Raw genomic sequence first — 27,587 nt, forward strand, 5'->3', positions numbered from 1 at the left:
CGTTAGTGACTACTGTATTTACGACGCTTCCACTAAGTCGAGATCTCATTCATTGTTTTCCACGAACTGGAATTGTAGCCATTCGTGTATTCCTCTTAAGTGGTTGTCTGTTTCTAACATTGTTAACTACTGTTTACTTGTTGCAGCTCCTCAGTCTGCCAAAAGTTGAAGGAAAATCAGTTAAACGTCTCCTGGAAAAAAGGCAGCAGAACAACAGATTACAGCTGGGAGACAAACATGTGGTTCCTGAAGAGGGGCAGCAGCCTTTTCAGTAGTTGCAGGGGCAACAGTCTGGATGATTGACTGATCTGGCCTTGTAACATTAACCAAAACGGCCTTGCTGTGCTGGTACTGCGAACGGCTGAAAGCAAGGGGAAACTACAGCCGTAATTTTTCCCGAGGACATGCAGCTCTACTGTATGATTAAATGATGATGGCGTCCTCTTGGGTAAAATATTCCGGAGGTAAAATAGTCCCCCATTCGGATCGCCGGGCGGGGACTACTCAGGAGGACGTCGTTATCAGGAGAAAGAAAACTGGCATTCTACGGATCGGAGCGTGGAATGTCAGATCACTTAATCGGGCAGGTAGGTTAGAAAATTTAAAAAGGGAAATGGATAGGTTAAAGTTAGATATAGTGGGAATTAGTGAAGTTCGGTGGCAGGAGGAACAAGACTTTTGGTCAGGTGATTACAGGGTTATAAATACAAAATCAAATAGGGGTAATGCAGGAGTAGGTTTAATAATGAATAAAAAAATGGGAGTGCGGGTTAGCTACTACAAACAGCATAGTGAACGCATTATTGTGGCCAAGATAGACACAAAGCCCATGCCTACTACAGTAGTACAAGTTTATATGCCAACTACCTCTGCAGATGATGATGAAATAGATGAAATGTATGACGAGATAAAAGAAATTATTCAGGTAGTGAAGGGAGACGAAAATTTAATAGTCATGGGTGACTGGAATTCGTCAGTAGGAAAAGGGAGAGAAGGAAACATAGTAGGTGAATATGGATTGGGGGGAAGGAATGAAAGAGGAAGCCGCCTTGTAGAATTTTGCACAGAGCATAACTTAATCATAGCCAACACTTGGTTCAAGAATCATAAAAGAAGGTTGTATACCTGGAAGAATCCTGGAGATACTAAAAGGTATCAGATAGATTATATAATGGTAAGACAGAGATTTAGGAACCAGGTTTTAAATTGTAAGACATTTCCTGGGGCAGATGTGGATTCTGACCACAATCTATTGGTTATAAACTGCAGATTGAAACTAAAGAAACTGCAAAAAGGTGGGAATTTAAGGAGATGGGACCTGGATAAACTGAAAGAACCAGAGGTTGTAGAGAGTTTCAGGGAGAGCATAAGGGAACAATTGACAGGAATGGGGGAAAGAAATACAGTAGAAGAAGAATGGGTAGCTCTGAGGGATGAAGTAGTGAAGGCAGCAGAGGATCAAGTAGGTAAAAAGACGAGGGCTAATAGAAACCCTTGGGTAACAGAAGAAATATTGAATTTAATTGATGAAAGGAGAAAATATAAAAATGGAGTAAATGAAGCAGGCAAAAAGGAATACAAACGTCTCAAAAATGATATCGACAGGAAGTGCAAAATGGCTAAGCAGGGATGGCTAGAGGACAAATGTAAGGATGTAGAGGCTTGTCTCACTAGGGGTAAGATAGATACTGCCTACAGGAAAATTAAAGAGACCTTTGGAGAAAGGAGAACCACTTGCATGAATATCAAGAGCTCAGATGGCAACCCAGTTCTAAGCAAAGAAGGGAAGGCAGAAAGGTGGAAGGAGTATATAGAGGGTTTATACAAGGGCGATGTACTTGAGGACAATATTATGGAAATGGAAGAGGATGTAGATGAAGACGAAATGGGAGATAAGATACTGCGTGAAGAGTTTGACAGAGCACTGAAAGACCTGAGTCGAAACAAGGCCCCGGGAGTAGACAACATTCCATTTGAACTACTGATGGCCTCGGGAGAGCCAGTTATGACAAAACTCTACCATCTGGTGAGCACGATGTATGAGACAGGCGAAATACCCTCAGACTTCAAGAAGAATATAATAATTCCAATCCCAAAGAAAGCAGGTGTTGACAGATGTGAAAATTACCGAACTATCAGTTTAATAAGTCACAGCTGCAAAATACTAACGCGAATTATTTACAGGCGAATGGAAAAACCGGTAGAAGCCGACCTCGGGGAAGATCAGTTTGGATTCCGTAGAAATGTTGGAACACGTGAGGCAATACTGACCTTACGACTTATCTTAGAAGAAAGATTAAGAAAAGGCAAACCTACGTTTCTAGCATTTGTAGACTTAGAGAAAGCTCTTGACAATGTTAACTGGAATACTCTCTTTCAAATTCTGAAGGTGGCAGGGGTAAAATACGGGGAGCGAAAGGTTATTTACAGTTTGTACAGAAACCAGATGGCAATTATAAGAGTCGAGGGGCATGAAAGGGAAGCAGTGGTTGGGAAAGGAGTAAGACAGGGTTGTAGCCTCTCCCCGATGTTATTCAATCTGTATATTGAGCAAGCAGTAAAGGAAACAAAAGAAAAATTCTGAGTAGGTATTAAAATTCATGGAGAAGAAGTAAAAACTTTGACGTTCGCCGATGACATTGTAATTCTGTCAGAGACAGCAAAGGACTTGGAAGAGCAGTTGAACGGAATGGACAGTGTCTTGAAAGGAGGATATAAGATGCACATCAACAAAAGCAAAACGAGGATAATGGAATGTAGTCAAATTAAGTCTGGTGATGCTGAGGGAATTAGATTAGGAAATGAGACACTTAAAGTAGTAAAGGAGTTTTGCTATTTAGGGAGTAAAATAACCGATGATGGTCGAAGTAGAGAGGATATAAAATGTAGAATGGCAATGGCAAGGAAAGCGTTTCTCAAGAAGAGGAATTTGTTAACATCGAGTATAGATTTAAGTGTCAGGAAGTCGTTTCTGAAAGTATTTGTATGGAGTGTAGCCATGTATGGAAGTGAAACATGGACGATAACTAGTTTGGACAAGAAGAGAATAGAAGCTTTCGAAATGTGGTGCTACAGAAGAATGCTGAAGATAAGGTGGGTAGATCACGTAACTAATGAGGAGGTATTGAATAGGATTGGGGAGAAGAGAAGTTTGTGGCACAACTTAACTAGAAGAAGGGATCGGTTGGTAGGACATGTTCTGAGGCATCAAGGGATCACAAATTTAGCATTGGAGGGCAGTGTGGAGGGTAAAAATCGTAGAGGGAGACCAAGAGATGAATACACTAAGCAGATTCAGAAGGATGTAGGTTGCAGTAGATACTGGGAGATGAAGAAGCTTGCACAGGATAGAGTAGCATGGAGAGCTGCATCAAACCAGTCTCAGGACTGAAGACCACAACAACAACAACAACACGACAAGATGGTGGACCACCAGAATAGCACATTGAAGTTCAAATAGATCAGAAACAAAAAAATTATATGCTTCTGGCAAACGATGCGTAAGACCTGAGTCTAACAACGAACATATTGACTGAAGGGAAAAGCTGTATAACTCCGTGAGGCTATTTCCATTTACATTCAGCTTTACAAACCGGGTTAAAATCTTCTGAAATACGTAACCGCTGTCCTTAAAAAGGACCAACTCCAAGCACTTGGCGATAGCAACATGTGAGTACCTACTGCAGTGTACGGAATCAAATGATCGTTTACCTACTTCTTGTATGTTGTATGTTAACCGGGGACACCTAGAAACGACGGAGAGGCTCTGTCCCCGCCGCAGCCGCTGTTGTCCACAAAACCCACGACGACTATTGCAGTCCACCCCTCCGTCGCCCCACACCGAGCCCAGGGTTATTGTGCTGTTCGGCCCCCGGTGGATCCCGCCAGGGAACGTCTCACACTAGACTAGTGTTGCGTGTTAGAGTAATGGCGGTGTACACGTGCGTGGAGAACTTGTTTGCGCAGCAATCGCCGACATAGTGTAGCAGAGGCGGAGTAACGAGAACCAGACCGCATTCGCCGAGGCAGATGGAAAACCGCCTAAAAACCAATCACAGACTGGCCGGCTCACCGGACCTCGACACAAATCCACCGTGCATTAGACCGCTCGGCAAACCGGAAGGGCTTGTCTACCTGCTTACTGGGTAACAAAAGTAAGAATTCCCAAACTAATCTCGCCAGGTAAACCCAACACTCATCACGGGGAAAAAATGCCTTCAGTTGTTCTGGATCAAACATAATGCAGTGCACTGTCTGCTCAATTGCGTAGATCTCGCCCAGAGGAAACGGCTCCTTTTGTATATAATCCAAGTCCAGAGAAGAACTAATGACAGGTAACTGTGATCTACCTTAAAACAAGCAACACCGCGTGTTCCACACCCGTGGACAAGTCCTATTTGTTTACAGGAAACCCTGCTACTTAATTCTGAAGTTTAGCGAAGTGAACAGCAAAGAGTATGCTGAAGAGCTGCTATCGATGTATCGAAACTGGTTGGAGCAAGATCTCATAGATTAGAGCAACTAAAAGGATAAAGACTAGTGTTATAACAGTACCTTTCAAAGCGCATCATATGCACAAGCGATTACTGCCTCCGTATAGTATTATGCTATTTATATTTGAAATATGATTCTCAGCAATACTACAGAGCCCTTCACGTTAGTAATTGATCTACCCTTTGACCAATATTAACTTTTTCGTACGTATTACTTCAAATACAGCCTGTATACAAATGATATATTTTTCTATTTGTCTGTAGTTATTTTTGTTTAGTTGTGGTTGATGCTGCAACCCAGAAGATGGTATAGTACTGGAACTGGTTGTAATGAAAGATTAATAATAAACGTTGGCGTCTAGCATTTAAAAACATAATGAAATTTTAGTCACAGAATGGAAGATTTCACGGTCGACAATTGCATAATGCCTGATATTTTTTTTGTGGGCATAGGCCGTAGTCCAAAGCATAATTCTCTACCTAACGTTTCGTCTACATGTACGTCTACATCTGTATCGATACTCCGAATCCACTTTAAGGCGCGTGGTGGAGGGTACCCCATACCACTATGGCCATTTCCTTTTCTGTTCCACTCGTAAATAGGATGAGGGAGAAAGGACTGTCTACATGCCTCTGTATGAGTCATAATTTCTCGCGTATTACCTTAACAGTTATTAGGCGCAGTGTATGTTACAGGCAACAGAATCGTACTGAAGTCATCTTCAAATGCCGTTTCTCAAAATTTTCTCAAAAGTATTCCTCGGAATGAATGTCGCCTTCCCTCCAGGGATTCTTACGAGTTCTCGAAGCATCTCCTTAACACTTGCGTGCGGTTTGAACCTACCCGTTACGATTATAGCAGCCCATCTCTTAATTGCTTCGATATCTTATTTCAATCCGACCTGGTAAGAATCCCAAACACTTGAGCATTACCCAAGGATAGATAGCACTAGTGTTTACAGATGAATCACACTTTTCAATTATTCTCACAATAGCAACGAAGTCAACCATCGCTTTTCCTACTACAATCCTCACACGCTGTTTCCATTTCAGATTGCTTTGCAACGTCCGGCCCAGGTAATTAAACGACGTGACTGTGTCAAGCAGGACACTACTAACGCTGTATCCGAACTTTACTGGTTTTATTTTCCTACTCATCCTAATTAACTTACGTTTTTCTACATTTAGAGCTAGCTGTCACTTACCACATGAATTAGAAATTTGGTGTAAGTTATCTTGTGTCCTTATACAGTCAACTAACTTCGACACCTTGCCGTGCACCACAGTATCATCGGCAAGCAACCGCATGTTGCTGCCCACTCTTTCCGCCACAAACGTACTTCTGACTATACCCTTGTATTTGTTGAACACCCACCGCCAAGGAAAATTTAGGAAGTCTTCGAGCCACTCAGTTGTCTCTGAACTTGTTGCATATGCTTGCACCTTCTTTAACAGCCTGCATTGGGGCACTGTGTCAAATGCTTTCCGGAAATCTAGAAAGATAGAATTTGCCTGTTACCGTACATCCACAGTTCGCAGGATATCTTTTAGGAAAAGGGCAAGCTCAGTTTCGCACGAGCGATGCTTTCTAAAACCGTGTTAATTCGTGGACATAAGCTTTTCGGTCTCAAGGAAATTTAAAATATTCAAACTGAGAGTATTTTCAAGTGGATTCTAAGAAACTAATGACAGAAATATTGATCTGCAATTTCGCGTTTCCGTTATTTTGCCTTTTTTTATACATAAGTGTCAGCTGCGAATTTTTTCATTTTCTTGGGACTTTGTTCTGTGAGAGAGATTCGCGATAAATGAAAGCAAAGTAAGTATCCAATGCCGTTGGGAACTCTTTAACAAACCAAAGTGTAATATTGAAAAATCCGCCTCAGTTGCGAAAATTTTCTGGTCTTTACCCAGGTTTCGGCTGGAATAATCTAGCCTTCTTCAGAAGTATAAAATTATTATAACAGGCCAGAGTAAGGCAAAGTCAACATTAAACTGTTTTAATTCGAAATGCTACCACGGTACTATAGGTTTTATTTTTAATGTTGACTGTGTGTGGTATGTTATAATAATTTTATGCTTCTGAAGAAGGCTAGATTATTGTAGCCGAAACCTTTGTAAAGACCAAAAAATTTCCGCAAATGAGGCGAATTTTTCAATATATTACTCTATCACAGTTGCTGACTGGGCTGCAATATGCTAAAAATTCTTAAACCAAAATGTATGTCCATCCGGACCTTGAGACTTACTTGCTTTCAACTCCTTAAGTTGTTTCTGTACGCCAGAGGTGCATATTACTATGTCGTCCATATGGGAGTCTGTTCGATGATCAAACGACGGTATGTTCGTATGATTCTCCTGCGTGAACGATTACTTGAACATGAAATTTAAAACTTCGCTTTCGTTTTGCTATCTTGAACTGCTACACCAGATTGGTCAACACAAGTGACTAGTTGGAAGCCTTAGACCCACGATTTTACATAGGATCACAATTTTCTCAGGTTCTCTGCGAGAACTTTTGATAAGGTATGACGATGGTTATAGTTGTATGCTTCGCGCATAGATCTCTTCAAAGAGAACGGACCTCTACTAACCTTTTCCTGTCGTCAAGTGCGCGTTCTTTTTTAAACCGAGAATGCAAAAGCCTCTGCTTCTTCAGAAGTTCCTGAGTCTCTTTATTAAATCATGGTCGATCTTTTCCTTCCTTAACCCACTTACTTGGCACATAATTCTCCAAGACACGATTTACAGTCAACTTGCAGGAACTATTAGTGATGCCACTGTCTAAGTGAGACGCTAACAAGTGCTTGTTGCTCTTTCTAAAAGAACCACTCTGAGGGCCTTTTAACTGATCTAACTTTCGTAGCCATACTTGCTACTATGACATGATCACTAACCCTCATTTCTGTACCGACGTTGTCGGTAACCTGCAGCCTATTTCTATCTGCAAGGTCTAAGGTATTTCCATGGCGTGTAGGCTGCGGAAGCAGCTGCTCAAGACAGTTTCCAGGAAACGTGTTCAAAAGTAAATCGCATGACTGTCTGTCTGTACCCCCTGCAATGAATTCAAAGACAACTCAGTCTATGCTCTGTAAGTTAATGTCGCCTTCAACTAGTAATAATGCTACTGACCATAGATACTCTTTGAATGGCTCGAGAACTGTCATAGCAGAATCTAGTGACCGGTAAAAACATCCAACAATAAAATTGATACATGCGACCATATAACTTCACTGTAACACTCATCTAAGACATAGTATTTTGGCCAACATCAAACCAAGACTCCCTCTCCTATGGCACCTAATCTGTCTTTCCGATATACGTTCCATGACTCGCTAAATACGAGGGTTGGAACTTAAATAGTGGCAACTATTTATTCACAACCAACACAAAAGAGTTACATTTGTGCACCTGTTACTCTCCTTCAGAGTAGTCGCCAGCGTTATGTAGAACCCATTGCCAGCGATGTGGAAGGCGTAGTATACCGCTAGCAGAGCCTGTTCTGTTGATGATGCGATTGAAGCGAACTAACGCAAGTAGTCTCTGGAACAGTTCTGAAGCGAATGTCACGAAGCGGTTCCTTCATCTTCGGAGTCAAATAAAAGTCTCAAGGACTTAAGCCCGGAGAGTATGATGGATGGTACAGTACCTTCCAGTCCCATCGACCAAATAGAGAAGCCACAGCTTGCGCTTTATGTGCCTGCGCATTGTCGTACAAAATGATGTGTGGGTTCCGCAGAGAGCGTCACCGCTTCTTCCGCGAATCTGGTCGTAGGTGATGCTCCAAAAACGAACAATAATATTGTGAAATGACGGTCTGCCGTGGAAGAGCGTAATGCGTTAGGACATCAACATCACAGTCGTACACGAGAATCACCAAAACTTTGACCATACTGGGGCTCTGATGCACTTTCGACTTTCGCGGCGATCCGTAATGACGCCATCGTTGGATTGAAGTTTCAGTTTTGGCTCGTACGATATGGCCCATGTCTCATCCAGTGTTACGTTACGGCGTAAGAAAGCATATCCCTCACGCTCATAGCGCTCCAAGAGCGTCTGAGCAGCGTCGTGACGCATCCATTTCTACATTTTCATCACGTCACGCGGAATCAATCGTTATGCAATTTTTTGCAAGCCCAGGCGTTCCTTCAGGATGCGAAGCACAGTCGTATGCGCTAATACGGTATCGTGGGCGAGCTCACGAATCGTATGGCGTCGATCACTGTCCACTTCTTCTTCAGAGACCCTAGGACGACCTGCCCGATGCATGTCTTCCACAGTCTGCCGACCTTCGATGGAGGCTTTTACAAAACGTGCCACTGTTCTGTTCGGCAATGCCGATTCCCCGCACGCCTCTTGAAGTCCTTGATGACGCTGTCGTACTGCACGACATCTGGCTCGTTCGATCTTGATCGAACTCAGTTGTTCCTGTTTCGAAAACATAGTGACACCGTTACGTTAGACGTTCGCTCCCAAGTGTCTGTGTTTCCCTCGATTGTGCGCACACCGGTGACGTGGGACGGGCGAGTCCATTTGCTCGGAGGTAAGGTAAGTATGCCAACAACGTGTGCTATCAGCGACAATGGTAGATAGCATTACATTGTGTCTACACAGCGGTGTTGCATTATTTAAATTCCAACCTAAGTATCTCAGAGCTATCCTCTTCGGGTTTCAGCCACCACTACGGCGGGAGAGTAATTTGAAGGAGAGAACTTTCTTGGAGGGCAATAAATTCGGCAACTTGGTCACGAATATTTCGACAAATTATTGATAAACTTTTGATAGAGTGTCTTTACTTTGAACGCGGTCTGCCTTCCCTTCCTGCGTATCAACTGGCTAATCCTCACCAGAGCAGGTGAAACTAGTGCCTAGCCTAAAAAACCTTCATGTGCACTACTTAAGTACTCTGCCGCTCGAGTAAGTGCTGCCTTTGTGTAATGCACCTCTGACCTATCAAGGGGAGTCCTACATATCCCCAACTAATTACGGCTTCACAGAGTCGACAGATTCTTTGGTTGAGATCCTTAACTTGGCTCGAAATAAAAGGACCCCGGTTAATTCCAGGAACAACTCTGCAAATTGAGAGCTCTTTTTGTACCCCATGCATGAGGCCAGCAGCCTTGACCACTCCCTCCAGCTGTCCATGAGACAGGTGTCATTGGTGCCTAAGTGAGCCACAACGTCCAGTGATTGAGACACCATCAAATGCTTTAATGACTCACAAAGCAATTACAGACTCGAACACGTTCATCAAGCCGAACTGATTACCCGTATCCACGAAACTGTCGCTTTGTGACGTCATCAGACAGTTGGCTAAGATATCAGAGTCAGGCCGACGTATCCTCCGGAGCTTGTAGTGGATAATTTTTGACGTTGTTTCTTTCATTTAGTAAGATCTAATAATAAGTACTCTCCGATGTATTGAGAGGCCACAAAAATTCAAAAGCACAAAGACAACTTAAACAGAAAGGAAGAAAGATTGAAACAAGACAACATGTGTGCGTTGCTCGTAAACAAAACAAAAAGCACCAACTCTTGCCAATTGCAAACTCCGTAGCACAAAAAATGGCGTGACTCCGTGATCTCTGATGAACTCACAAACCGACCTTGTTTGGATACATAATTATAGACAATTTGATTTTCTGAACTTGTTCGTTATGTAAACCCCGTATCAATCAAGAATACGGTTTTAGTTAGCATCGAGAAGGTCAGTTTGTCCTTTTCTCACGTGATACATTGCGAACTATGTACGAAGGGCAACAGGTAGATTCCATATTTCTAACTTCAGAAAAGCAATTGACGTTGGTTCCACTGCAGACTGTTGACGAAGGTATGACGATATGGAATAGGTTCTCAGATATGTGAGCAGCTCGAAGACTTCTTAAGATGGAATTGAGTATATTGTTCTCGTTGGCGAGTATTCATCAGAGAAAACACTATCGTCAGCAGTTCCCCAGGGAAGTGTGAAAGAACCAATATTGTTTTCTATATCCATTAATGATGTGTCAGACAGGGTGGGCAGAATTCGGCTGTTGTGTACAGATGATGCTGTGTTGTACAGACAGTTGTAGACATTGTGTGACTGTAGGATGATACAAGATGACTTAGGTAAGGCTTCTAGTTGGTGTGATGAATTTCAGCTGGCTCTAAATGTAGAAAAACTTAAAAGTTAATGTGAATAAGTAGGAGAAACAAACACATAAAGTTCAGATATGGCATTCTTAGTGTCCTACCTCCCACAGACATGTGGTTTAAATGTCTGGGCTGTCTGGGCGTCGCGTTGCAAAGCGATATAAAATGGAACGAGCATGTGACGATTGTAGTAGGGACGAAGAAAGATCGATTTTGGTTTATTATGAGAATTTTGGGAAAGTGCGGTTCATCTGTAAAGGAGATCGCATAAAGGACACTGGCGTTATGTATTCTTGACTACTGCTCAAGCGTCTGGGATCCTCATCAGGGTGCATTATAGGAAGGCACTGATACAGCTCGGAGGCGGGTAACTGTATTTGTTTTAAATAGGCTCCAGCAAGAATGTATTGGGGAGATGATTCTGGAACTCAAATGGAAATTCCCAGAGAGTTGGTAACGTTCGTTTCTGGGAACGCTGTTGAGAAAATTTAGAAAACCGGAATTGTAAGCTGGCTGCTAATTGAGTGTCCCGCCACCAAAAAACATTTCATTTAAGGACTACGAAGATAAGAAATTAGGGCTCATAAGGAGGAGTATGGAAAAGCATTTTTCTCTCCCTGTGTTGCGAGTAGAATAATAAAGGAAATCACTAACAGGGGTACAAGGTATCTTCCACCAAGCACCGCAGGGTGGCCTGCAGACTTCATGTGTAGATGTAAGACGGACGTTCAATAACTAGTACAACACATTTTTTTTAAAAAGTAGGTTGGTTTTATTCAGGATATCAATACACCCAATAATTCTCCACTCTTTCGGCTACAAAGCCCTATTTTTCAATGTAATCTCCATTAAACGAGACAACCTTACGGTACGTTATTGTGAGAGCTTATATGCCGTCATGATACTACTCCCCTGGCCAACGTCTTGCTGTATTAATAATCTCCTCATCACCCACGTACTGCATCCGGCAGAGTGCGCCCTTCATTGGGCGAATCAGATGGATTCGCAAGGTGCACAGGCCTGTTTGAAGCCCTGCGTCGTCACGGAGAAGGAATTCGTTTGCATCGTTTCTTCAGCTTCATGAGGGCAATACGCTCTGCACGGGCAGCCGGGAAGCAGGAGATGGAACAGGTTTGCGCGACCTTGTTGAGAAGATGACAGACGCCATGCCTATAGACTCACCGTGTTTTTGATCAAAAAATGTTCAGATGTGAATGAATTCCTAAGGGACCAAACTGCTGAGGTCATCGTTCCCTAGACTTACACACTACTTAAACTAACTTACGCTAAGGACAACACACACACACACACACACGCGCGTGCCCGAGGGAGGACTCGAACCTCCGGCGGGAAGGGCCACGCGATTCGTGACATGGCGCCTCTAACCGAGCGGCCACACCACACCGCGAAAATGTGTGTGGGAATACGGTCGCATAACAGGGAAGATTCACCAGCAGCTAATTGAACTAATTTTCTCCGCTTCTTGTGCCACAGGAAATCAATCAAATCAACAGTTTCTAAAATTGCGGCTTGCTTTTGTTCAGTCCCGTGTATTCGTAGACGTTCTGGAAGCGCCTACGAATATCAGCTACTGCCTTGTTTTCCTCCAAAAGGAACTGAATTACAGCTTACGTAAAGTGAATTTGGTGGCGGAGAAAGGGGAGGAAAAAGAATGAATTATTGATTCAGCTGCACCGAGACATTATGCGGAATCAGCAGCGACGAGCGAAAGTGTGTCCCGGAACGGGTCTCCAATCCGTGATCTCCTGCTTACCAAAATTTCCGTTAACCACTGCGCCATACGCACGGAATGTTTATTTATTATCTCGACGCGCCTCAAGGCCAACTCACATTCCCACCGATCGCCACCTATTCGCAATCGCCGTCCACGTCATGTATGTTTACCCTTTTGAGATTCCCACGCGAGGTCGAAAGGAATTGTGCATCGGCACTGAAGGTGATGGAGCTACGGCCCATCAAGGCGATAAACTTATATGAAGTTGTGGAGTCTGTTCTTTCAGACATCTGCGAAAGAACTGACGCCACGCATTCATACAATCAATGATGGTTTTCTGTTTGAAACGTACCTCAGTAACGGATGCCATTTTGAAGGCTACCTATTGCGCTGCCACCTAACTGAACTTCATAACGCCATAGTGGCTGAGGAGGGATTATTTCACTGTGTCACAGAACCAATTTCGCGTTTTTTTTAACCCAAATTGTCAGACAAGAAAATGTGTTGCGTTACCTATTGAACGCCCCTTGTACAAGTACAATAATACCTGCCACCTGAACGCGCTAATTTGGATAATGTTAAATTTCTGTATTTAAGTTTCCGGTTTCGCATTCGAAGATGGCTATGTGGAAACAGGCCTTGGTGACGCTCGAGATATAGATGTCGCCTGCGGCCAGCGGGAACAGCGAGGCGGCAGCGGCGGTGGCGGTGGCGGCTTTTGTGGCGGCGGTGGGCGGCGGCTGCGGCGGCTCAGCCGGCGGTGGGCGGCGCAGGGCGGTGAAGCCCGTTATTGATTCAGCTGGCGCTGGTAGGGCTGCAGTCCCACTAGCCGGTAACCGGTAGCCGCTAGCCAGCCGCCCTCACACACCTGTCTCGTCGCCTGCCGCCCCTCGACGCCGCCCACGGCACCTTGCGTCTTTGGCACTGAGGAAGGCGCTGCCCGCAACACAGGCGCTATCTGGAGTACCTTATTTAGTGCCAGTCAAACTGTGGGTCTACACTCACTTCGCTACACACTGCCTTGCACCGTAATCATTATAGGCAATAAAATATTGGTTTTTGGCTTACAACCGCTAAGCACCGAGAGAGGAATTTGGTCAATAGAACCAAACTTCACTCCCCGTCTACAATTTTAAGTGACCGCCCCCTGCACATACCAAATTAACAAATCGTTCTTACTCTGCATGTACTCCATTTAATTTATGTATTAAACGCACCTGACAACGGACTTGCCTCATCGGTAACAACGGACCCCGTCATCACTGTGAGGCTTCTCTAGCAGTGTGATAGGTGATCGTCCGGGTCTGCCGAGTGCTGTTGACAAGCGATGTGTAGTCAACTGTCTTTAGGCCAATTGAGAAGCTGTTTAATAAAGAAGTAGCAGTTTCGGACATGAAAACTGACAGTGGCTGCGAGAGCGTTGTGCTGACTACATGCCCTTTCATGTTCGCATCAAATGGTTCAAATGGCTCTGAGCACTATGGGACTTAACTGCTGTGGTCATCAGTCCCCTAGAACTTAGAACTACTTAAACCTAACTAACCTAAGGACATCACACACATCCATGCCCGAGGCAGGATTCGAACCTGCGACCGTAGCGGTCGCGCAGTTCTAGACTGTAGCGCCTAGAACCGCTCGGCCACTCCGGCCGGCATGTTCGCATCCAGTGACGCATATTAGCCGAGGATGACACGACGGTCGGTCGGTACCGTTTGGCCTTCTGAGCCTTGTTAGGACGATTTAATCGGATCCGATTAGGGCCATCAAGGCCGCTCTCAGATCAGACCATTTTTCATCCCAATTACCCAAGAAATAACAGTCTTAATGTGACACATATTTTAATATGTCTATAGAGGCAATTTCTAGAGTGATAATCTAAGTAATTATGCTGACTGTGACCTAATAAAGTTAATACTGGCGGTACTTATACTTCTTTTTCTGCAGCAGCTAATAACGATAGTAATAATAATAATTTTTAATGACAATAATAACACAATTATAGTGGTAGATATTAAAGGAATTTATAGGTGCACAAAATAAACGTTTTCTGATATAGCGAGTTCTAAGAGAAGCATATTTAAGAATAGTGCACCACCTGAGAATACTGGGGAATAAGGAAGGTCTCGTTGTAAAGGAAGCTGTACAGCTGAAACGAGTGCGTACAGGACATTGGTAATCACTGTTGTTGCTTCAGCAGATGTGTCATTAACAGGCGCCCGACGCTGGAGATGTTATTCGGGTCTGTAATATAATGTGTAGGTCATTCTTGCTACTGAGAGGACCAACCGTCGAATGGATCAGAGAGGACTTTGCTCTGATTGCAACGGGTTTTTCTGCCAGAATGTGTCCTGTCAATCTATCACTTCCCACAGTCAACTTGTGCAATAAATTTCATTTATCTGCAAATTAGATTTAATAGCTCTTTCTTATTTACTATTTATATCCATAAAATCTTACGCAAAAAGGTTAATATGATCTACAGAAAGAAGTGTATAAACTACATCAGTTAAGGGAAAGAGAATATAACCGTAGTATATCAATCAAGAAAACAAAAATCATGGCTCTCCATGCGGAATTCTCCTCGTTCAAAAATATTACCTCACTGAGCTGGCGTGGTCTAAACTGTCATTTGATCAAGGCTATAGGACATAAGACTGACCAATATTAATGAATGTACGGAATGATAAACAAAAAAAATATCTCTGTCCGAACAGGCCTTCAAGGACCAACGGTCACTTGGTGTATACATGGAGGGCAAACAGCTCTCCCGGCCGTTATCAGTTTCGTGTTCGGAGCCACTACTTCTCAGTCAGGTAGCTCCTCAGTTGGGCTCACAAGGGGTGAGCGCAGCCCGCTTGCCAATAGCGCTCGGTGGACCTGGATCGTCACCCATTCAAATGCTAGCCAAACGCAACAGCGCCCAACTTAGGTGATTCGCTGGAAAACGACATTATCACTGCAGCAAGGCCAAAGTTGGATGGTAATAAAAAGGTTCCAAATCAAAATACGTAAGTAAGTATTATAAAAAATTACAAAACCATGCCTACACCTGTACTGCTATATCGAAGATATATCCCAAAAAAACGAGGTAAAAGTGACCTGCAAGCAGCCGAATTGAGATATCTCAGAAAAGTGAGAGGTGATAACAGCTAAGACCTTGAAAGAAATTAGGATATTACGAATCACCTAGAAGTTTTTAATACTGAGGAGAAAACTGAAGATCGAAACTTGCCCTACAAAGGATGAGTCTAGATGGAGTCCCACGCCAGAGCATGCTTTAACGGACAGTGGAGAAAGAGACGCACGAACGCCCAGAGCGAGATGGCAGTGATAAGGGAAAACGGAACAGGTACCACAGCCAAAACCCCGAAATTCAAAAAAAGAAGGAGAAGATTTTTCGCATTCTCCTCATGAGTTAGTCGATCTACCTACTTAATTTTTAGCTTTCCTCTGGAGCACCAAATTTACAAAATACCTCACGTTTACTCTCTGAAGTAGTTATCGTCCACAATCCACTTTCGAACTTCGGTGCACTCCAAACAACTACATTCAGAAACGACTTCCTGGCACTAAAATTTCATTTTTCTGATATTATCCTCCTGTTGTCGGTGTATGTTTAATATCTACTGTAATTTGGCCATCCGCATTTTTTTAGCTATCGGAATATTAAAATTCCTTTACCACTTTCAGTGTCTGAATTTCAAATCCAGTTCCATCAGAGCCGCGAGATTTAGTTCGATTCCATATTTATTTACCTTCCAGACGCGTTTGTATTTTATATACTAAAGGAATTTTCAATGGATTACTTTCCAGAAAAAAGTTCACTAAAGATGCCTTTAATAAAATTAGGTGAAACGCGAGTGGAACGTAAATAAGTATATAGTCCGGTGTTTTCGAATTAAAAATTAGCACTCCAACTCTTTACTTTTTCGTAGAATTCCCTTTCCAAAATTCTCCTAGGTTTTCTTTACTGTCCACTCACACAGATTTAATAACATGGGTGATGTGCCGAAACGGTGTCTCACTGACTTCTAAACTACTGATTTATAATTGACGACTGATTTCTATACAAACTGCAGATGACCTATGTCTACAAATGCCACGAAAGAAGATTTGTTATGTTTCAACCCACCCCCTGAATTAAAACGTAAGGTCAGTATTTCAACCTGTGTTTTACATTTCCATGTTTCGATCAATTTCTTCTGTACATAATTCGTGCAATATCTTGCCAACTAGACTTATGAAATTAATGTTTCTGTAATATTCGCATCTACTCTAATCTGAGCTGTCAGTAAATGGGTAAATCCGACGTTTCTGACACACACTTAGGAGCCTTCTCTAGGTTTAGATAAACTTGTGTACTATGGTGGCCAGGACTGCTGCAAATCAATGTATCACGTCGAAATTTTAGAAACTGTTGATCTGATTGATTTCCTATGGCAGAAGGACTGGAGAAAATTAGTTCAATTAGCTGCTGGTGAATATTCCCTGTTGTGCGACCGTATTCCAACAAATGTTTTTGTCGCGTGGGGTGACCGCGTGGTTTAATGTGCCATGTCACGGATTCCGTGGCCCTCCCGCCGGCAGTTCGAGTCCTCCCTCGGGCATGGGTGTGTGTGTGTGTTGTTCTTAGCATAAGTTAGTTTAAGTAGTGTGGAAGTCTAAGGACCGATGATCTCAGAAGTTTGGTTCCTTAAAAATTCACACACACAAACGTTTTCTTTGTTAATGGCGGAAAATGCAGCGGAAGCAACAGAACCTCTGAAGCTGTTCATCACTGCTCTAGAAACAACGTCATAGGCAGAGAACTTAATTTTTTTTAATATTCAATGCGTGTGAATTCCTAAGGGACCAAACTGCTGAGGTCATAGTTCCCTAGACATACACACTAAGTAAACTAACTTATGTTAGGAACAACACACATACACCAATGCCCGAGGGAGGACTCGAACCTCCGGTGGGAGGGGCTCAGCAATCCGTGACACGGCGGTATAGACCGCGCGGCCAGTCCTAACGGCAAGAGAACTTTCATAGACCACGAACAAACAACGCGGAAGATTGTCACAAGCAGCTAAGATATCCGGTCGTGAAAGCCTTTACTGTATGATCTAAAGTTAACTGACGATTGAATGAAAGAGTGGTGATCTGCTGTTCTATGTGGCCTCATTTAACATGACTGTTGAGTGGTACTCACTGGCTAATAGTACGTCGATTAGTGTGAGCGCTTTTTCCCTTTAGCTGGTCATCGGAAGTGAAGCAGCAGGTTCTCACCGTGGATATCGCGTGTCATAAAGTTTCGTGTAAGCCTACATCATCCTGTTTGGCCGTATATTTTTCGAGTGTTTAAATACTTTAGTCTCTCCCGTAATTTTGTATTTCACGGTCTCTGGTATGCAACGCAACATGTCTCACAGATTTCTTTTTCTTTGCAACTATCCACAGCATATTTACGATGCTGCTATGGTATCGTCAGAGCGCCTGGTGATCTCTAATGGATGTTAGCCAGGTTGATGTAAGCCTCCAATCAGCCTCTCTGTCCATCATACATTGTTCAGATGTTTTAATGCTTTAGTGTCTCCTGTGATCTTGTAGTTCACTGTCTCGTACTGTTTCAAAGTTAACAGCTCTCATTGAATTTAGTTTCTTATGAAGATCCACAACCTCTGTATGGCGCTGTTCTAGTATAGTGCAGTTACGCTTATTGATATCAAACAGTCGAGTTGGATATTTATTTTTGCTTTAGTTCACACAACCAGTTTGAGCTGAAATACAAATCACTGTTAATCGTATTAAGTCTTTCTGATGATGACTGCACCATTATGTAATACACTGATCGAATTATTTCAATTTTGATTCTGTGAATAGATGCACCTAATTCCTCCCTTTCATTAGAAAGACTATTTCGTAGATAACCTCCCTCTTCTCCATACAGTTTCTACCGAAAATCGGAAAAAGCAACACATTTAAGTCGACATCTGGGTACAATAACAGTGACTGCAGCTTTCCCTCTTACCACATCGACGGCAGGAACCTCTGTGTTGTGTCTGGGACACGATGCGGCAGTGCCTTTTGAGTACCGGCTCTGCGGGTGACAGTCGAAGCCGTTTCGCTTTTGAGGGACGGAAGATAACACTGTGCGCGGATCTGCCAACACATAAGACTCTTACATTTTTCACGATTCTTTTATACACTTATTTGCAGTGTTTTCCTAAGCTCGCTAGAGCTTTAATGAGCTCCGTCACGTGTCCTGAAGGCAGGCACCTTGAACATCGATGAGCGGAAAAGTTTCATCTATGTAGGACAAGGAATAAATTAGATCTGGCAGCCCAGATATCCATCAATTTCTGAAACAATAGCATGGTTTAAATTAGAAACCTGTGTACCGTGTCTGGTTGAAAAGACGTGGAAGAGGATTAAGTATAATGTCCGTTTGATAACGAAGTCATTATATACGAAGCTAACCTGAATGGAACTACATAACATCGTTTAAACGGAGTTGTGACTACAAACAGAATCAGTGGAAGCAGTATGACAAAACTGGCAAAAATGTAGGTAAATTATTACTAACGCATGTCACTGTGTCACTTAGGAAGAAGATGAATACTTCTGTTTACTGGCGTTTTCTGGAAGAATGTCAGTACATAATAGCTATTGATTTTAAGAACGCTGTCTTGTAGGTAACTGTTATACTAGTTACGTGTGTGTAAGGAAACTAAGCACAAGGAATCTCATCTACATTTTAACGAAATCAGATATTTACAAAGTGTACTACAAATGTTAGAAAGATAAACCGTAAATACTTACTTACACCTTAGGGTAACCACAGGCAGCTGGACAGATAACAGATAAAATGCCGTTTAAGCCTGAGCCACATGTTCGCAGCCGCCTGTGCCGCAGAAGTGGGCGTTCTGGAAGTTCACTCTCTGCGGCCAATTCACAAGGTCAGCTTCTCGTTGAGGTCAGGGAATCTTCCTGTATGCGACAGTATCGCTTGCCAACTGGAATCTGTCGCCAAATCCACTGGCAGTTTCCTCTCCCGTAGCGAACTCTTACTCCACATTCTTTTGTTCTAGATAATTTTTGCTCCAACTCTCTTTCTCTCTCTCTCTCTCTCTCTCTCTCTCTCTCTCTCTCTCTCTCTCCCTCTCACTGAGAATCAAGATAGAGACAGACAGAGAGAGAGAGAGAGAGAGAGAGAGAGAGAGGGAGGGAGGGAGGAAGGAGAGAGATTCATAGAAAACGAACAGCTGGAAGAGGAACGAGCGTGCTAGCTACCGTCCCACTCTGCAGGGACACGCTTCCTCGCCCGTCAACGCCGCCATTGTCCCCACTCACTTTGGTAGTCGCACTCCTCAGACAGGCGCTTGTGGAGCCAGATCCTTCTCTAATCATAGCGACTGCTTAGCAGTAATGCGCGATGCTTAGGCAGCTTTTAGCGGCGTCACAACGGTCCCGGCTCCAGCCTCTGTTTCATTCTTATCCCTTCCACAGTCCTTGGCGCCGTGCCACTTGCTTTTCCAGAGCCAGGATCAATATAGCCCTTCGCAAACTCGTTGCCTCCACTGTTGGGAACAAAACGTGTGACGATGTACCCTGCGCATTCATGCTTTATACTTCTTCAGATGTTACTTACAGTGGTGCAACCTGTTCCAATCAGGTTCTTGACAAGAGCAGTGAGAGTTTCCACTGGTAATTCTGGTAAAGTTCTATTTCATTACGCATAAGCACCATTGCCGAATGGGCCAATGATGTGCATCAGATATTTATTGGTTGCCGTCTAAAGGTATCAGAAGCCCCAGTATCACGTATGAAGTAGAATAAAAAAGAACGCAAGTATAGTATTCTTGTGATGTATTTTCATGTAAAGAGATTATCTTTACGCTAAACATAAGCGAATTAAATGTAGTTCATGGCGGTGTTACGCAGACACAGAAAATTGTTTATCTCTAGGTTACCCCTAGGAGTAAATTTTTCAGTTAAGCTTAGCCCAAATATTTAAGTCTAATATCAAATGTCACTTTCACAATGACCGTCGTAATCAGTATTTCACGGTTCAGGGCCTCACTTACAAATCAACATCTTTTTAAAAAGTATGTTGTGAATAAAAGTCAATAGCAAAAATCGAAATTAGCTTTCTTTTAAATTTTTTGTGGTGATCATGAAGTCTGTAGCACACATTACTGGAAGTCCGTCGATATTTATGAGGGTATGCTAAAGGTATTTTCAGGTTCTGCACGCTACTTACATATCAGTACATCTATAAAAAGTATGTTACTTTATTTTAATTTTTTTTTTCTGGCGGGCACAGAGTACACCCCCACCTCCTCAGTATTGCGCATTGCGGGAAATGCCTTGGTATTTCTGGGGTTAATGACTTCAAGCTTCGATTCCGAAACACCGGATGTTCAGCGTTCTTTTGTCTGTAAGCTGACTCAACAATTGTGTTCAGTGAAACCACTGAAGTCCGGAACGGGACTGCTGCTGCGGACGCAGGTTCGAATCCTGCCTCGGGCTTGTGTGATGTCCTTAGGTTAGTTAGGTTTAAGTAGTTCTATGTCTAGGGGACTAATGACCTCAGATGTTAAGTCTCATAGTGCTTAGAGACTTTTGAACCATTTTTTTTGGAACCACTGATAAAAGTCGTGAAATTACAATATAAAATCGCCAATTTGAGATTATCTCCAATGAAGAGAAGACTACATCATAAATAAACTAATGAATAAGAGATGGAAGAGGTGAGTACCGTGATAGCTTACTTAAATCAATGCGAAGGAACATTACAGCCAAGAAATACAATACTCCGTAGAAATCCGTAGGTGTTTCATGCAGACTTTCAACATGCATGAAAGTTGGATACTTTACCGAATCAGAGAAACAGTTACACCAATTTGAGAATTCTGTTGAATATCTACGTACAGTATATGATTTGTGTCTACTATACAGAGCACAAAACGAAAACAGCAATGACAGGGCAAATGATGCCTCAGTGTTTAAATTATTTTTTCGTATATGCTATCTTCAGGGTGTAATCGTAATACGTAGGTCGGAAAAAACTTACCTATGATTAGATATTATTATCCCTCATTGTGTCCAATTTAAGGCAGAACAACGCAAAAACCTGGCATAGTAGAATACGCTCCACTCAGTGCTCTATCACGTATTCAGCATTAGATGTGACGAAGCAGGATCTCTTGGGATTACAGTTTCTTCTTTGTCAAATTTATTTTGTCGACTTCTTCCCTTTAGATTTCCCACTATTTTCTAACTGGATGCTTTCTTTTGGTGTTGCAACCCGCCACTTCATCGAAGAATTGATACGCATTGCATTTTGCTGAGTTCAACAAACCCTAGTTTTCAAATTGGATTGATTTCATGTACACAAAGCAGTCGTCGAGACAGTCAATAACGAGGCACACGCCCTGTTGCTTTTATCACTCTTTCTAAACCATTATCATGCATTTAAAGTTGATCCGTATTATTACACTAGCGATTTACTGTTATCGGAGAAAAAGTAGTCAGATCGTTACAGGTTTGTCAAATGTTCTGAGGCCCTGTTGAAATATTAAATTCACAAATTATAAGTCTGTAAATCATGAAAACATAAAACACGGGAAATATACACGGATGAATCACAAAAAAGTTTATTTCAACTCGTTCTCTGATTATGTTTGCGTAATTGTGTTCCTGCCTTTTTCTGAAATTACAAAAATTACACCGAAAAATTATGGTTTTTCCAATACATTAGGACAGAAACTCCGTCTCAGTAATGAATCGGAGGTGAAATGGTTCAAATGGCTCTGAGCACTATGGGACATAACTTCTGAGGTCGTCAGTCCCCTAGAACTTAGAACAACTTATACCTAACTAACCTAAGGACATCACACACATCCACGCCCGAGGTAGGATTCGAACCTGCGACCGTAGCAGTCGCGCAGTTCAGGAATGTAGCGCCTAGAACCGCTCGGCCAACCCGGCCGGCGGAGGTGAATAAATCACTTCTCAGGACAGGAGAACACGTCACGATGATAGTGGCATTGCACTAAACAAATATTCTCGCACAAAGGAATTTCAGATATCGGCTAAAACAATGATGAAATTTGAAAATTTGTATCGGACTGCGATTTGAACCAGGGTCTCCTGCTACTAGTCAGAAACTTCGATTACTATGGCATCCAGGAACAGTGGCAGCGCGACTCCACGGATTATACTACCAAGCTTCACGTCAGACATAAATTCCCAACTTATCCACATGCTAGTAACATAGTGCCCCTTATACTAAAATGTAAACTTTCACGGCCGGAAATATCATGTCCATTATAATTATCCGGGCTGTTATGCCGTGGATATTCAGAATTCATCAACCGACCACGGCATAACAGCCCGGATAATTATAATGGACATAGTGCCCCTTCCCCATTCTCCTCATTGCCGACATTTCGCTGATTCCCGTAAGAGTTTGAGCGTGTTGTGCACTGCAGAAATAATTGGACTCTTATGCATGTCGACGCCAAAGGTGTTGCTGTCCGCGTGGTCTTCTGTACCCAGACGACTACTCATATTTTGAAGTATCGACATAATTATTGCTTTGAGACTCACGTGTGACAAATAGAACGTGCAACTTGGTTGAATGAGACTGAATGCACCACTAACTGTAAGAAATTTCACGCAAAGCCGTTGTCGATGTGTGGAGATGTTGAGTTGGGAAAGAGGAGAGTTTGAAGTCACAAGAATATGAGGTTATCAAATACTGCGACTCATGCCATTGACACTTAATGGAAGTGTACTATTCAATCTCCGTTTGTACTCTGCCAGTAATGGTTCGTTCAATAAGTCCTACATTCTCTACCTGTATTTTATGCCTTGGTAGGACCAGGAATGCAGCCTAATTCTGTCTGCCAATTGTCCTTACTACAGCTGCTGCGTGTGCGAGGTGACAGAATCAGGGGCTGTACATAGGAGAAAGCTAATTATCAACATTGAAAAACTAACGTATGACGTGTGGCTTCAGCATTGACTTAGACTCTGGCTTCCTGATTAGTAGGGTATGATCATAATGCAATTGATCTTGCTTCCTCAAAACCAAAAGTGTGTAGGAAACAAGCATTGAGAACTACACCAGTTACAAAGTTTTGTGTGTGTAATATATACGGACAACAGTTTAGAGAGAATAATATACAATTTAAATACTGTATTTTGAACAAGGGACGCATTTCAATACAGACATATCTTTGCCTCTAACCTTTAATATAACGCTGGGGATATTTTTTTAACTTACTACACTTTTCCAGCTCTAATAGCAGTAATCTAAGTTTACTACACTTCGTAATCCATTTTTAAGTGATGTCATTCACATTTTAACTGCTATAGTCTTTTCATGAATTTACAAAAATTTCTCACGAAAGCCGTGACTTTTCGTGGTCCTGTACGTAGGAAAAAGTATTCCACTGAATTTTAAAAATGTTGCAGTCTAGAAAATCCTGTCATTATTGTGTTTAATAGTCTGTCCATTAGACTATTACGGCATTACACACAAATAATCAGTAAGTGAAATGTAATTAAAAATTATCAAAATCGCTGATGTTAAGTGCCACTAGGCACTTCAAAGAAAACTTTTTTTTGGTACAACTAAACATACCAGTTGTCTACGACGTACAGTTTTTTTTTTGCCTTTTTCAATTTAACATTTAAACCTGATATTCAACCATGTAAACATCTTTACAATACAGCACCTGCCGCTTTTGTATGCAGTATATAATCAGCACGCTATGAATTGCAAAACTACACCATTTATAAGTTAACACATATATTTATATTTTTGGTTATAAACATGTTGTGGGTTGAAGAAAAAACTGTGAACTTTTAACAATAGTTCTTTTAATTTCTTATTTGTATATCTACGTTGTTCACTGACAGTTGAGAATATTAAAACTAAGACATATATTCCATGTATGTTTAGTTAACAGAATCAACATATTCTGGTGAAATATTAAACCAAAAACTACTCTAAGATTCACAAACTTAGTTCATTTGCTCGTATACCGCATGTGGCGCCTCTCACGGATTTAGCCTATAAAAAACCAGCTAAATGGTAAATACATTTTGCAAAAAGGGGTAGTCAAATAAAAAAAGCAGATAGGAAATTGTGAGTAAACTGTTCTTCGTTTCAAAAGTAATCGCCATGACTATAAATATATTTATCCCACTGTGAGGCAAGACGGTCAATGCCCTCAGGGAAAAAAGTTTACCGCTGCCTACGGAGCCATGATTGCACCCAGGCGTGCACCTACTCGTCGAAAGGCAATCGATGGCCACGAATATCTTACTTCAAGGCATCTAAAATAAGGAATCGCTTGGGGACCGATTGGGATTTGTATGGAGGATGTCTCCTTCCTAGCGTACTCGAAACAACTTTGGCAATATGTAGTCGGGAATGGATTGCCAAGGTGGAGGTGACTCTCAGAACAAGATGGAATAACCAATGAAAAGGTAACGTTCTACAATCGAGGCGTGGAATGTCAGAAGTTTGAATATGGTAGAGAATATAGAGGAGGTCAGTGAAGTCAAATGGAAGAAGACAAGGATTTCTGGTAGGACGATTATAGTGAAATAACAGCAGCAGCAAAACATGACTAGGAGTCTTCTGAATAGGAAGGTAGGGCAGAGAATGTCTACTTACTGCGATCATAGTTGTTCTCAACGAAATCGACAGCAAACCAACACCGACAGAAGTAGTTAGGGTAGAAATGACAATGTCGAATGAGAAGACGAAGATATCGAACAGCTCATTCAGTACGCAAAGGGAGATGAAAATATAATAGTTATGAGGGATGGAAATGTGGTTGTAGGGATAGGAGTGGAAGAATTGGTTACGGGAATATATGGGCTTGGTAGTAGAAATGAGAGAGGAGAGAGACTAGTAGAGATCTCAAATGAATTTTAGCTAGTAATAGTGAGTACTACATTCAAAACCACAAGAGGACCAGGTATAGTCGGAAAAGGCCGGGAGATAAGATTCCAGTTAGAATACATCATTGTCAGTGGGAGATTCCGAAATCAGACAGGGGATTGTGTTGCCTTCCTAGGAGCAGACGTAAACTCAGATCAGAAAATAGTAATGATGAAGGGTAGGCTTAAGTGTAAGAAACTGGTGGGGAAGAATCAGTACTCAATGAAGTGGGATACGAAAGTGATAAAAAATGAAGATATGTGCTTGAAGTTCTCTGAGGCTATATATACCACGACAGTCATGGGCTGATTAAACACTTCAGCAGAGGAGAAATGGACATCTCTAGAAAGCGGAGTCACAGAAGCTGGAAGCAAAAATATCTGTACAAGGCAGGTAACTTCAAAGATTCCATAAGAATCCAAAAGCAGGAAATACGAAAATGCTCGGGGAAATTTAGCAGTACATAGCTACATTTCACTTACGAATGAAATAGACAGAAGCGCTGGGAAACTAAGGCCAAATGGCTGCGTGAAAAATGTGATAGTATTAAAAAATGAATGATTCTCGGAATTACTGACTCAGTACAACCAAAATCAACATAACCGCCTATGAAATTAAAAGCAAGAGCGGTAACATTAAGAATGCAATCATAGGTCCACTGTTAATTGCAGAGAAGAGAACAGGTAGTGGAAAGAGTGCATTGGAGGCCTCTATGAGGAGGAAGACTTGTCTGACGACGGGAAAAGATGGGCGACCGAGCACAAGAGCCATAATTTAAAAGAGCTACGGACGAGTTAAGATCATAAAAGGATGACGCGATGGATAACATTCCACTGGAGTTTCCAACATGACGACAAAACTCCTACATACGTTGCTGTGTAGAATTTATGAGACTGGTGATATACCTTCAGTATCATCCAAAGAATTCCAAAGAAAACAAGGTTCAACAAAATTGGAGGATTATCGCTCAGTGAGCTTATCAGTTCATGTACCCAAGTTCCCGACTAGAACAATATACAGAAAAGTGGTAAGAAAATTAAGCATATGTCAGCTTTCTGTCAGTTTGGCTTCAGGAAAGATAAAGATACAAAGAATTAGTTCTGACGTTGCGGTTCAAAACGAAGTAAGACTGAAGAAAAGTCAGTACAAGTTTATATGGCTTCACGATCTGGGAAAAGCTTTCATAATACCAATGGTGCAAAATGTTCGAAATTCTGCGAAAAATTTTGATACGCAATAGGGAAAGATGAGTAATAGGCAATATTTTCAAAAAGAGAGGGGACAGTACGACTGGAAGACCGAGAACGAATTGCTCCTCTACTGTTCAGTCTCTGCATTGAAAAAGGAATGACAGAAATAAAAGGAGGGTAAAGAATGTGATTAAAATTCAATTTGAAAGAACATCAACAACAAAAATTGCTCATAACATTGCTATTCTCGGTGAATAGGAAGAAGAATTGCAGGATATGTTGAATGGAATGAAGAGTTTAATGAATGCAGAATGCAGATTTAAAGTAAATCGATAAAAGACGAAAGTAATGAGAAGCAGCAGAAATAAGAACAGCAAGAAACTTAACATAAGGATTAAGGCTCATGATGTATACGAAGTTAAGGAATTCTGCGATCTAGGCGGCGAAATAAATCATGATTGACCGAGCAAGGATGACATAAAAATCAAACCAGCACTGGCAGGAAGAATATTCCAGGCCAAGACATGACTACTAGTACCTAACATCGTACTAAATTTAAGGAAGAATTTTCTGAGAGTGTACGTGAACATTTTCACAACAGGAACGAAAGAGAATCGAAGTTTTTGGGATATGGTGCTACAGAAGAATTTGTGAAATTATGTGGCCTGATAAAGTAATAAATGTTGGTTGTCCCCAGAAATGACGAGCAAAGAAATATCTGGAATACACTGACAACACGAAGGGACAGGATGATAGACGTCTGGTATTAACTTCCATGTTACTATAGGGAGCTGTAGACTGTGAAAACTGTAGCGGAAGGCAGAGACTGGAATAAATGCAACAAATAATTGAGGACATAGGTTGCAATTGCTATGGTCCTGTCACGGTCCGCGCGGCTGTCCCGGTCGGAGGTTCGAGTCCTCCCTCGGTCATGGGTGTGTGTGTCGTCCTTAGCGTAGGTTAGTTTAAGTTAGATTTAATAGTGTGTAAGCTTAGGGACCGATGACCTCAGCAGTTCGGTCCCATAAGACCTTACCATAAATTTCCAAATTTCCAAAATTGCTATTGTGAGATGAAAACATAAGCGCAGG

This window comes from Schistocerca cancellata, chromosome 6, assembly GCF_023864275.1.
Source record: "Schistocerca cancellata isolate TAMUIC-IGC-003103 chromosome 6, iqSchCanc2.1, whole genome shotgun sequence".
Lineage (NCBI taxonomy): Eukaryota > Metazoa > Arthropoda > Insecta > Orthoptera > Acrididae > Schistocerca > Schistocerca cancellata.